Consider the following 13,391-nt stretch of genomic DNA (forward strand, 5'->3'; position numbering starts at 1 on the left):
GATGAATTTACGAACGCTCAACACCCGTTGAATATGGCGGATGTCAGTAAACGTAGGCAAAAAAAGGCGTAATTAAATTGTTGCCAGCAACAGATTTAGTCACCAACGCTCTGGATAAAGGGAAAACAGCCTAACCATCTCTGCTAGGGCAAGTAAAATGGTCAGAGTGAGGTGTTCTCTCATTTGTGTCTGGAAGTAGCTAGCAAGGTAGGCAACGTTAGCCGGTTAGCTTGGGTGCATTACTGCCGTTGTGAGGTCAGAATGCTCGGATCAACTCTACTCCTCGGCCAGAGCGTCCAGTGTGAACGCTCCAGAGCGAAACCCTCTGAATTTATGAACACCTAGAGCACACTTTTGCATTCCAGATTGAATTTACGAACACACCCTATTGTCTCAAAAGTTTAGATTTTTAAATCCCCAAGTTAGGAATACCTCATTTCAAAACAGGCCATCGCTGTCAATCATGTATGATAATTTGTGACCTTATACTGGTGAAACGTCCAAACTGCATCTCTATGACAACCATTTATTTGATCTCAATCAGTTTCATGGGAATATGCATTTATACTGAACAAAAATATAATCGCAAAAGTGTTGGTCCCATTTTTCATGGGCTGAAATAAAATATCCCAGAAATGTTCAATTTTTTCTCTCAAAAGTTGTTCACAAATGTGTTTACATCCCTGTTAGTGAGCATTCATCCTTTCCCAAGATAATTCATCCACCTAAGAGGTGTGGCATATCAAGAAGCTGATTAAACAGCATGATCACTACACAGGTGCACCTTGTGCTGGGGACAATAAAAGGCCACTCTAAAATGTGCAGTTCTGTCCACAACACAATGCCATAGATGTCTCAAGTTTTGAGGGAGCGTGCAATTGGCATGCTGACTGCAGGAACGTCCACCAGAGCTGTTGCCAGAGAATGTAATGTTAATTTCTCTACCATAAGCCACCTCCAACGTCGTTTTAGAGAATATGGCAGTACGTCTAACCGGCCTCACAACCGCAGACCACGTGTAACCACGCCAGCCCAGGACCTCCACATCCGGCTTCTTCACCTGTGGGATCATCTGAGACCAGCCACCCGGACAGCTGATGAAATTGAGGAGTATTTCTGTCTGTAATAATGGCCTTACTGAGGACCTCAGTGACTTTCAATGTGGCACCGTAAGTCAACCGTAAGTGCTGTTATTGTGAAGTGGAAAAATGTAGGAGCAACAACGGCTCAGCCGTGACTCTGGAGCAGTGGAAACGTGTTCTCTGGAGTGATGAATCACGCTTCACCATCTGGCAGTCCGACAGATGAATCTGAGTTTGGGGGATGCCAGGAGAACTCTACCTGCCCAAATGCATAGTGCTAACTGTAAAGTTCAGTGGAGGAGGAATAATGGTCTAGGGCTGTTTTTCATGGTTCGGGCTAGGCCCCTTAGTTCCAGTGAAGGGAAATCTTAACACTACAGCATACAATAACATTCTAGACGATTCTGTGTTTCAAACTTTGTGGCAACAGTTTGGGGAAGGCCCTTTCCTGTTTCAGCATAACAATGCAACCGTGCACAATGCAAGGTCCATACAGAAATGGTTTGTCAAGATTGGTGTGGAAGAACTTGACTGGCCTGCACAGAGCCCTGACCTCAATCCCATCTGACACCTTTGGGATGAATTGGAACGCTGACTGCGAGTCAGGCCTAATCGGCCAACATCAGTGCCCGACTTCACTAATGCTATTGTATAGCAGCAAAGGGGTGACCATCTCCATATTAGATGATTTTGGAATGAGATGTTTGACTGGCAGGTGTCCACATACTTTTGGTCATGTAGTGTAGTTCGCCTAAGCGAAGCCCTTTCCACACGTTGGGCAGGCGTACTACTGCTTGTTGGCGTCCGTCCTAACGCTGGGTCTCCCACGTTGTGACCCAATGACACCAGAGGAGGTAGAAACAGGAGCCACCATCCTCAGTCAGGTGGTTAGTCTTTGAGCTCCCTCCTTGACCTCGAGCCATTGTTTGGGTGTTGTTGGGATTGTGTGCTGTGTTATAGGCTAGGTACCTCTTGTGTTTAACACCCTGGAACCCTGGAAACAGGATGGTCTATCCCTATTAGCCCCAGGCCCTGTCCCAGTCCTGCACTGACCCTCGTGGTTCGGTCCTGGTTCTGACTCGGCAAGGAAGAGTGACTGGTTCTGACCAAGGGTCAGGGTTTGTGACCAGCTGCTTCAGAGGTCCACTCTCTCCCACCAGCAACACCGGATATCCGCAGGTCCTCATGGACTGCAGACTGTAAACACAAATTGAACATAAAAGTATGAAGGCGTTATAGAAAGAAACTCTTTGCTGTACACACAGAAATGTGACATGTTATAAAATGTTAACCACAGTAAAGCCCATCTCTAACCCTTTCATTCAAATACCTAACAATATGTAGCCATTGGAGTTTATTGTTATATATTTTTTTCCATATGTGTTGATTCAAGAATTAGGTAAATCAAGTCAAATCAAATTGTATTTGTCACATGCGCCGAATACAACAATACAACAACCTTACAGTGAAATGCTAACTTACAAACCCTTAACCAACAATGCAGTTAAGAAAAATACCTAAAAAAATAAGAAATAAAAGTAATAAATAATTAAAGAGCAGCAGTAAAATAACAATAGCGAGGCTACAGTTGAAGTCGGAAGTTTACATACACCTTAGCCAAATACATTTAAACTCAGTTTTTCACAATTCATACACTAGCATTGCCTTTAAATTGTTTAACTTAGGTCAAACGTTTTGGGTAGCCTTCCACAAGCTTCCCACAATAAATTGGTCGAATTTTGGCCCATTCCTCCTGACAGTGTTGGTGTAACTGAGTCAGGTTTGTAGGCCTCCTTGCTCACACACGCTTTTTCAGGTCTGCCCACAAATTTTCTATTGAATTGAGGTCAGGGCTTTGTGATGGCCACTCCAATACCTTGACTTTGTTGTCCTTAAGCCATTTTGCCACAACTTTGGAAGTGTGCTTGGGGTCATTGTCCATTTGGAAGACCCATTTGCGACCAAGCTTTAACTTCCTGACTGATGTCTTGAGATGTTGCTTCAATATATCCACATAATTTTCCGTGCCTCATGATGCCATCTATTTTGTGAAGTGCACCAGTCCCTCCTGCAGCAAAGCATCCCCACAACATGATGCTGCCACCCCCGTGCTTCACAGTTGGGATGGTGTTCTTCGGCTTGCAAGCATCCCCCTTTTTCCTCCAAACATAACGATGGTCATTATGGCCAAACAGTTCTATTTTTGTTTCATCAGACCAGAGGACATTTCTCCAAAAAGTATGATCTTTGTCCCCATGTGCAGTTGAAAACCGTAGTCTGGCTTTTTTTATGGTGGTTTTGGAGCAGTGGCTTCTTCCTTGCTGAGTGGCCTTTCAGGTTATGTTTTACTCGTTTTACTGTGGATATAGATATTTTTGTACCTGTTTCCTCCAGCATCTTCACAAGATCCTTTGCTGTTGTTCTGGGATTGATTTGTACTTTTCGCACCAAAGTACGCTAATCTCTAGGAGACAGAACCTTCCTGAGCGGTATGACGGCTGCGTAGTCCCATGGTGTTTATACTTGCGTACTATTGTTTGTACAAATGAACGTGGTACCTTCAGGCATTCGAAAATTGCTCCCAAGGATGAACCAGACTTGTGGAGGTCTACAACTTTTTTCTGAGGTCTTGGCTGATTTCTTTTGATTTTCCTATGATGTCAAGAAAGAGGCACTGAGTTTGAAGGTAGGCTTTGAAAAACATCCACAGGTACACCTCCAATTGACTCAAATTATGTCAATTAGCCTAACAGAAGCTTCTAAAGCCATGACATAATTTTCTGGAATTTCCCAAGCTGTTTAAAGGCACAGTCAACTTAGTGTATGTAAACTTCTGACACACTGGAATTGTGATACACTGAATTATAAGTGAAATAATCTGTCTGTAAACAATTGTTAGAAAAATTACTCGTCATGCACAAAGTAGATGTCCTAACCGACTTGCCAAAACTATAGTTTGTTAACAAGATATTTGTGGAGTTGTTGAACAACGAGTTTTAATGACTCCAACCTAAGTGTATGTAAACTTCCGACTTCAACTGTATATACAGGGGGTACTGGTACAGAGTCAATGTGCGGGGGTACAGGTTAGTTGAGGAAATATATACATGTGGGTAGAGTTAATAAAGTAATTTATGCATAGATAATAACAGAGTAGCAGCAGCGTAAAAGACGGGGTAGTCTGGGTAGCCATTTTGATTAGATGTTCAGTAGTCTTATAGCTTGGGGGTAGAAGCTGTTTAGAAGCCTCTTGGACCTAGACTTGGCGCTCCGTTACCGCTTGCCATGCGTTAGCAGAGAGAACAGTCTATGACTAGGGGGGTTGGAGTCTTTGACAATTTTTAGGGCCTTCCTCTGACACTGCCTGGTATAGAGGTCCTGGATGGCAGGAAGTTTGGCTCCAGTGATGTACTGGGCCGTACGCACTACCCTCTGTAGTGCCTTGCGGTCAGAGGCCGAGCAGTTGCCATACCAGGCAGTGATGCAATCAGTCAGGATGCTCTCGATGGTGCAGCTGTAGAACCTTTTGAGGATCTGAGGACCCATACCAAATATTTTCAGTCTGCTGAGGGTGAATAGGTTTTGTCATGCACTCTTCACGACTGTCTTGGTGTGCTTGGACCATGTTAGTTTGTTGGTGATGTGGACACCAAGAAACTTGAAGCTCTCAACCTGCTCCACTACAGCCCCGTCGATGAGAATGGGGGCGTGCTCGGTCCTCCTTTTCCTGTAGTCAACAATCATCTTCTTATTCTTGATCACGTTAAGGGAGAGGTTGTTATCCTGGCACCACACGGCCAGGTCTCTGACCTCGTCCCTATATGCTGTCTCGTCGTTGTTGGTGATCAGGTTCACTGTTGTGTCATCGGCAAACTTAATGATGGTGTTGGAGTCGTGCCTGGCCGTGCAGTCATGAGTGAACAAGGAGTACAGGAGGGGACTGAGCACGCACCTGAGGGGCCCCCGTGTTGAGGATCAGAGTGGCGGATGTGTTGTTACCTACCCTTACCACTTGGGGGCGGCCCGTCAGGAAGTCCAGGATCCAGTTGCAGAGGGAGGTGTTTAGTTCCAGGGTCCTTAGCTTAGTGATGAGCTTCGAGGGCACTATGGTGTTTAACGCTGAGCTGTAGTCAATGAATAGCATTCTCACATAGGTGTTCCTTTTGTCCAGGTGTGAAAGGGCAGTGTGGAGTGCAATAGAGATTGCATCATCTGTGGATCTGTTGGGGCAGTATGAAAATTGGAGTGGGTCTAGGGTTTCTGGGAAAATAGTGTTGATGTGAGCCATGACTAGCCTTTCAAAGCACTTCATGGCTACAGACGTGAGTGCTATGGGTCAGTAGTCATTTATGCGGGTTACCTTAGTGTTCTTGGGCACAGGGGCTATGGTGGTCTGCTTGAAACATGTTGGTATTACAGACTCAGACAGGGAGAGGTTGAAAATGTCAGTGAAGACACTTGCCAGTTGGTCAGCGCATGCTCGGAGTACACGTCCTGGTAATCCGTCTGGCCCTGCGGCCTTGTGAATGTTGACCTGTTTAAGGTCTTACTCACATCGGCTGCGGAGAGCGTGATCACACAGTCGTCTGGAACAGCTGATGCTCTCGTGCATGTTTCAGTGTTACTTGCCTCGAAGCGAGCATAGAAGTAATTTAGCTCGTCTGGTAGGCTTGTGTCACTGGGCAGCTCTCGGCTGTGCTTCCCTTTGTAGTCTGTAGTAGTTTCCAAGCCCTGCCATATCCGACGAGCGTCGGAGCCGGTGTAGTATGATTCGATCTTAGTCCTGTATTGACGCTTTGCCTGTTTGATGGTTCGTCGGAGGGCATAGCATGATTTCTTATAAGCTTCCGGGTTAGAGTCCCGCTCCTTTAGCTCAGTGCGGATGTTGCCTGTAATCCATGGCTTCTGGTTGGGGTATGTACGTACAGTCACTGTGGGGACGACATCATCGATGCATTTATTGATGAAGCCAGTGACTGATGTGGCGTACTCGTCAAGTCTATCGGAAGAATCCCGGAACATATTCCAATCTGTGCTAGCAAAACAGTCCAGTAGCTTAGCATCTGCTTTATCTGACCACTTGTTTTATTGACCGAGTCGCTGGTGCTTCCTGCTTAAATTTTTGCTTGTAAGCAGGAATCAGGAGGATAGAATTATGTTTAGATTTGCCAAATGGAAGGTGAGGGAGAGCTTTGTACGCATCTCTGTGTGTGGAGTAAAGGTGGTCTAGAGTTGTTTTCCCTCTGGTTGTACATTTAATATGCTGATAGAAATTAGGTAAAACGGATTTAAGTTTCCCTGCATTAAAGTCCCTGGCCACTAGGAGCTGACTGAGATAAGGGAAACACATGATACAGCCCCAAAAAAGTCAATTTTGTATTTAATTTCAACAAAAGGGTCATACACTCACATAAGGGACTTTGAAGTACAGTACTTTTATTTCACAAAACTATACGTGACAAAAATAATAACTTTTTTGTAAATCTGGTACCCTAGCTTTGATACAATGAATTTTAGAATACTTTGGAAAAGGTTCAACATTACGCACATCTTCACTACTTCATGTCAAGTAAACATGAATTAAGGCACTATCCTTATCTCACTATAAAACACCAGTCAGTGGTGTAAAGTACTTAAGTAAAAATACTTTAAAGTATTTGAAGTCGTTTTTTGGGGCATCTATACTTTACTATTCATATTTTGGACAACTTTTACTTCACTACATTCCTAAAGAAAATAATGTACTTTTTACTCCATACATTTTCCCTGACACCCAAAAGTACTTACATTTTGAATGCTTAGCAGGACAGGAAAATGTTCCTCACGCACTTATCAAGAGAACATCCCTGGTCATCACTACTGCCTCTGATCTGGTGGACACACTAAGCATAAATGCACAATTTGGATCTTGTCTCATTGCTGCAACTCCCCAACGGGCTCGGGAGACGAAGGTCGAGTCATGCATCCTCTGAAACATGACCCGCTGGGCCAATTGTGCGCCGCCCTATGGGACTCCCGATCACGGCCGGTTGTGATACAGCCTGGGTTCGAACCCGGGTTTGTAGTGACGCATCTAGCACGGCGATGCAGTGCCTTAGACCGCTGCGGAGGCCTCAGGAGGCCCTGTACATTTACTTTTGATACTTAAGTGTATTTAAAACCAAATGCCTTTATACTTTTACTCAAGTAGTATTTTACTGGGTGACTTTCACTTTTACTTGAGTCATTTTCAATTAAGGTATCTTCACTTTTACTAAAGTATGACATTTGGGTACTTTTTCCAGCACTGACACTAGTTTCAACATTTTTACAGGCACCACCGAACCAACCATCACCATATCTACTCTGCCTCATACGAATTCTTTCCTCAGTTCACTTCATCCAGTTGAAGTTCCCTGTACAGCCAAAATCAACAGAATTAACTACAAACTAACAAGTACTACATTACATGTACATTACACAATACACTATACATGGGCCGTGTGCATTTTCTGCTGGTGTATCCTGAGGTAGCTCCTTTCTGAGAACCTCTTCCCGCAGTGCGTGCATGTCCCGTGTGGACCTTCAGGTTCCTTCAGAACCTCTTCTCACACTGGGGGCAGCTGTAGGATTTCTCTCCTGTGTGAACCCTCTGGTGCCTCTTCAGGTTGGACGGGTGGGAGAAACTGGCCCGGCACAGGTGGCAGCCGAAGGGTTTCTCCACCGTGTGCATCCTCTGGTAGATCTCCATCTGTTTGGGAAAACTGAAGCGCTTCACTTTGACACTTCCAACGTTACTGATTCCATCTCTACTACTGTCAATGGGCTTGTGCAGCCATTTAGTGTTGAGACACCGACATTTTCTGAGGTCTGGTTTAACATAAGGAGAGTGTGAGGAGGATGAAGGCCAGGAAGTGTCTGTGTTGTTGCAGGGTCCATGTTCCAGTTGATAGATCCCATAGAAGGCAGGCTGAAGGCAGCACCTGTTAGGGGGTTAACCTGAGGCGCCATCAGTCTCTCTGAATCACAACTATAGGAGCAGGACGGAGCATCGCTAGCTCTCCCCCTGCATACGGACACCTCCCCGTCGACCAAATCTACGCCTCGTCCTGATCACAGCCAGTCTGTTATCATGGAGACTAAGTTTGGATGTTGTTTTTTGTTCGACTGTCTGTTTCTGTTTGTGGTTAACAGTGTCGTCCCCCAGGACTTTGTCCCATCCACTGACCTCCACTATGTCGCCTCTGGTCCATTGCCTGCTCAGTTTCCCTGGGCACTTGACTGCATCGGTCTGGGTCTAGGAATCAAAGATGGCTGCCCAGTCTCCTCTGTTAGCCTCCAGCCAACCACCTGAATGAAGTTACAAAATAGACATTACAAACATGGCAGAGAAAACTCTACAGTTTATTTTTTGTCAATTACCTGGTCAAGTTCATACATTATAATGTGTGTTTTTGTGTCAACATAAGTTGCATTGATTTAATTTTATGAATGAAGAAAAAAACTATAGCCAGGTGCATCACTATTCCCATTGAAGATCTATTACTGTATGTAGGTTATACTTATTTCTCCCTTACCTTGCTCCCCCATCTTTAGTCCACTCAGCAGATCAATGCTCTCTGGTCCGTCTTCTACTGTCTCCTCTTTGACCAGCAGCAGATCATTCTTCCCATCCTCCATGTTGACTGACTGTAAGAGATACAGAGTGAGAGGATGTTGGAACAAGACATCTGATATGAACACCCTGCTGTAGGGTTCTGCTATGGAGCATGTTCTGATTGGGTAATGAGATTGCAAACATGTTAGTTGATTTGATTACTTGACACTATGTATATTTATATATAATTAAGTGATTGGTAATAAAGTGCTGTTAGGTGTATGCAGAATAGGTTGAGAATAGAGACATCCCACTGGGCACACACTGGTTGAATCAACGTTGTTTCCACGTTTGAACCAACATGGAATAGACTTCTGTGCCCAGTGGGAGTTTACTCCTACTTTAATGGGTCATGCATGAAGCCTCTTTAGTCATAAGAGTCACACCTAGTTGACAGATATTTAGGAGACCTCTTGAGCTGTCCTAACCAGTTAAGAGTTACCAGCAGGTGTCTTGGTAATAGAACAATGCAGCGAGTCAGTGGTTCCTGCGCCAGATGCAATTACTTTGGAGTTGTTGAAATAATGTTTTGATACTGCCATGTGATCAGTCCATAAATAATCTAGACCTACATGCAACAGTATATCTTGCACCTTTGACAATTAATTCAAATTAGGCATATTTCACATAATAAATAAACCTGTTTTTCTTTTGATTATTTAATTACCTACATTATGTTGTTTAAAGTTATCCCTTTGGAGCGCAATAACACATTGTTAAAAACATGGCTAAATTGGGCATGCCCATAAATTGGGCAATTGAAGGCATCTAGGGCTTAAGTTAAATTTGATTGTTTAATTAAAATAGACCTTTAAAATGTTGTAGGCAACATTGTATGCAACATTATCGGCAAGTGACTTGATTCCTACTGTGCCAAAGCAATTAAGAGTTGTTAAACCGGAGTGACGAGTGTGTTGATCTAACGGTAATGTTGTCAACAACAAGAATATAGTTAAAAATAAAAAGGTTATGCATGCCAACATATTAGGCGATAATTAAGAGAAGCCAAAGGGATCGTGTCAGGTGAAAATTCTATCAATCGTTTTACCATGGCAACATTTGATGTACAGTCACATTCACTGTGGTTGTCTGAAGCGTGCGATACCTCATCGCAATTATTCCCCTTCATTTTCAACAATTTCAATGAGCGTCGTCGTCACTGTCTTCCCTTTGCGGTACCTCAAACTGTCGTGATTATCAGCTGATATAAACTTTTATGAGTTGATTTTACTCCTGGCTCTGAGTTTGTCTGAGCAGTGTCTTAACATCATCCTAAAACCTACTCTGAGCTGGGATTTTTTTTCCTCAGGATTCCTAGGACCTTTTCTGATATGCTTTGTGGACATGAGCCTTGTTGTGATGTATACTAGAGTCTCAATTAATCTTAGAATGAAAAGTCTCATTTTGTGTTTATTAAACATAAACAAATGTTAAATACACCATATGAAAAACACATACCTCTACAAAAAAATCATCATGAACTTGATAAACTGCATACATTTTCTCATTAAAAGTGTCTTGGGATAAAAATAAGTAATGAAATAGGCATTTGTGAACATCATATAGCCTATAGTCAAACTCATTTTGCCCCACAGGCCGCATTCAGTCTTCACAGAGGTCGGTGGGCTACTCTTAACGGGGAATAACAGCACATTTAGAAAAAGTGTCTTAAACCTTTCTGACTCATTGTTGGACTGTCAAAGTGTACACCTTTCTCATTCAGGGAGAGAGAGGCAGAGGTAGAGCAAGAGTTACATTACCAGGTTAAGGTAATTTAAGATAGAACTTTGTAGAATAACGCAAATGTACGATAATAATAAACGTTATCAACAAACATACTAAATTCAGGAAGCCCAAACGATTGAGAAATGTTTATGTGATAAATTTGGGTTGTGGGTTGCAATTTTACCTTTGAGAGGGGACAACTCAAACACACCGGCATTGTTCAAAATAGCCTACATCAGACTTTAGCACATCACCCAACACAACACGCCTTTTACTATATTGTTAGAAGCATCATCAGACCTCGGTAGTAGCCTATTCAATTTCTTTCAATGCATTTTTTTGTGAAACCAAGCAGAAAATGCGGTGCTCTAAAGATGACATCGTAGCCACACAAATACAGTGCATTCTGAACTTATTCAGACCCCTTGACTTTTTCCACATTTTGTTGTTACAGCCTTATTCTAAAATGGATTAAATATTTTTGAACATTTAAAAAAAATGTCAAACTCATATCACATTTACTCAGTACTTTGTTGAAGCACCTTTGGCAGCGATTACAGCTTCGAGTATTCATGAGTATGACGCTACAAGCTTGGCACACCTTTATTTGGGGAGTTTCTCCCATTCTTCTCTGCAGATCCTCTCAAGCACTGTCAGGTTGGATGGGGAGCTTTGCTGCACGGCTATTTTCAGGTCTCTCCAGAGATGTTTGATTGGGTTCAAGTCCAGGCTCTGGCTGGGCCGCTCAAGGACACTCAGAGACTTGACCCAAAGCCACTCATGCGTTGTCTTGGCTGTGTGCTTAGGGTTGTTGCCCTGTTGGAAGGTGAATATTTGCCCCAGTCTGAGGTCTTGAGCACTCTGGAGCAGGTTTTCATCAAGGATCTCTCTGTACATTGCTCCGTTCATCTTTGCCTCTTTGCCTTTTGATACTGACTAGTCTCCCAGTCCCTGCTGCTAAAATACTTCCCCACAGCATGATGCTGCCACCACCATGCTTCACCGTAGGGATGGTGCCAGGTTTCCTCCAGGTGTGACACTTGGCATTCAGGCCTAAGAGTTCAATCTTGGTTTCATCAGACCAGAGAATCTTCTTTCTCATGGTCCGAGAGACTTTAGGGGCCTTTTGGCAAACTCAAAGCGGGCTTTTACTGAGGAGTGGCTTCCGTCTGGCCACTCTACCATAAAGGCTTGATTGGTGGAGTGCTGCAGAGTTGGTTTTCCTTCTGGAAGGTTCTCCAATCTCCACATAGGAACTCCAGAGCTCTGTCAGAGTGACCATCGGGTTCTTGGTCACCTCCCTGACCAAGGCCCTTCTCCCCCGATTGCTCAGTTTGGCCGGGCGGCCAGCTCTAGGAAGAGTCTTGGTGGTTCCAAACTACTTCCATTTAAGAATTATGGAGGCCACTGTGTTCTTGGGACCTTCAATGGTGCAGAAATGTTTTGAAACCCTTGCCCAGATCTGTGCCTCAACACAATTCTGTCTCTGGGCTCTACGGACAATTCCTTCGACCTCATGGCTTGGTTTTTGCTCTGACATGCACTGTCAACTGTGGAACCTGATATAGACAGTTGTATGCCTTTCCTAATCATGTACAATCATTTGAATTTACCACAGGTGGGCTCCAATCCTGTTGTAGAAACATCTCAAGGAAACAGGATGCACCTGAGCTCAATTTCGAGTCTTATAGCAAAGGGTCTGATGAGTTGTGTATATATATTTTTTAATACATTTGCAAAATATAATTAGCTGTTTTTGCTTTGTCATTATGGGGTATTGTGTGTAGATTGCTGAAGAGTGTTTTTTACTTAATCCATTTTAGAATAAAGCTGAAGTAACAACATGTGAAAAAAGTCAAGGGGTCTGAATACTTTCCAAAGGCACTATACATTAGAATATAATTGCTGATCTGATCAGAAACACTGTGCTCACAACCTTTATCTCCTAACTGATGTCGTTGGTGTATTTTGTTGGAATATATTGTGCATTATAAACTGGGTGGTTCGAGCCCTGAATGCTGATTGGCTGACAGCTGTGGTATATCAGACCGTATACCATGGGTATGACAAAACATTTATTTTTTCTGCTCTAATTACGTTGGTAACCAGTTTATAATAGCAATAAGGCACCTCGGCGGTTTGTGGTATATGGCCAATATACCACAGCTAAGGGCTGTATCCAGGCACTCAGCTTTGCGTCGTGCATAAGAACAGCCCTTAGCCGTGGTATATTGGCCATATACCACACCTCAGGCCTTATTGTGTAAATAGTCTAAGGTTTTTACCAAGCACAAGTCCATTCAGCTTAGGGTCCTGTGTGCGAAACAACACATAACGAGCTTGACAAATGTATACAGAAGAAAAGTTTCACACACATTTTAGATAAGAAAATATCAGCTTACCTTTGTAATGCCAACCATCCATCCAAATAAAAATAATTCCATGTGTCCGCCTTTAGTCTTGAAATAATTTCACATAGCCTATTTCATGATATGGGGTAATCCAATGAGCAACACTGCAGCTGTTGATTGCAGTGATCATCATTCATCAAGTATGCTATATTCTGTACACTGAGTGTACAACACATTAAGAACACCTTCCTAACATTGAGTTGCACCCCCACCTTTTGCCCTCAGAACAGCCTAAATTCGTCGGGGAATGGACTCTACAAGGTGTTGAAAGCGTTCCACAGGGATGCTGGCCGATGTTGACTCCAATGCTTCCTACAGTTGTGTGGTGGACCATTCTTGAAGCGCACGAGAAACTGTTGAGTGTGAAAATCCTAGCAGTGTTGCCGTTCTTGACCCAAACTGCTGCTCCTGGCACCTACTACCAAACCCCATTCAAAGGCATCTACATTGTTGTATTGCCCATTCACCCTCTGAATGGCACACATACACAATCCATGTCTCAATTGTCTCAAGGTTTAAAAATCATCGACACTGATC

General features: G+C 43.4%; 1 long non-coding RNA gene across 1 annotated transcript; it reads right to left on the reverse strand.

Annotated features, from left to right (window-relative positions):
* Positions 1 to 456: 456 nt before the first annotated feature.
* LOC139566818 (uncharacterized) lies at positions 457 to 8,738 on the reverse strand. The gene is made up of 3 exons (XR_011673160.1): positions 8,639 to 8,738; positions 8,290 to 8,411; positions 457 to 2,279 (listed from the first exon to the last, which is right to left on the reverse strand). It is a non-coding gene; the product is annotated as an uncharacterized lncRNA (long non-coding RNA).
* Between the last annotated feature and the right edge of the window lie 4,653 nt (positions 8,739 to 13,391).

The sequence above is a fragment of the Salvelinus alpinus genome, chromosome 39 (genome assembly GCF_045679555.1).
Source record: "Salvelinus alpinus chromosome 39, SLU_Salpinus.1, whole genome shotgun sequence".
In the NCBI taxonomy this organism is placed as follows: Eukaryota; Metazoa; Chordata; class Actinopteri; order Salmoniformes; family Salmonidae; genus Salvelinus; species Salvelinus alpinus.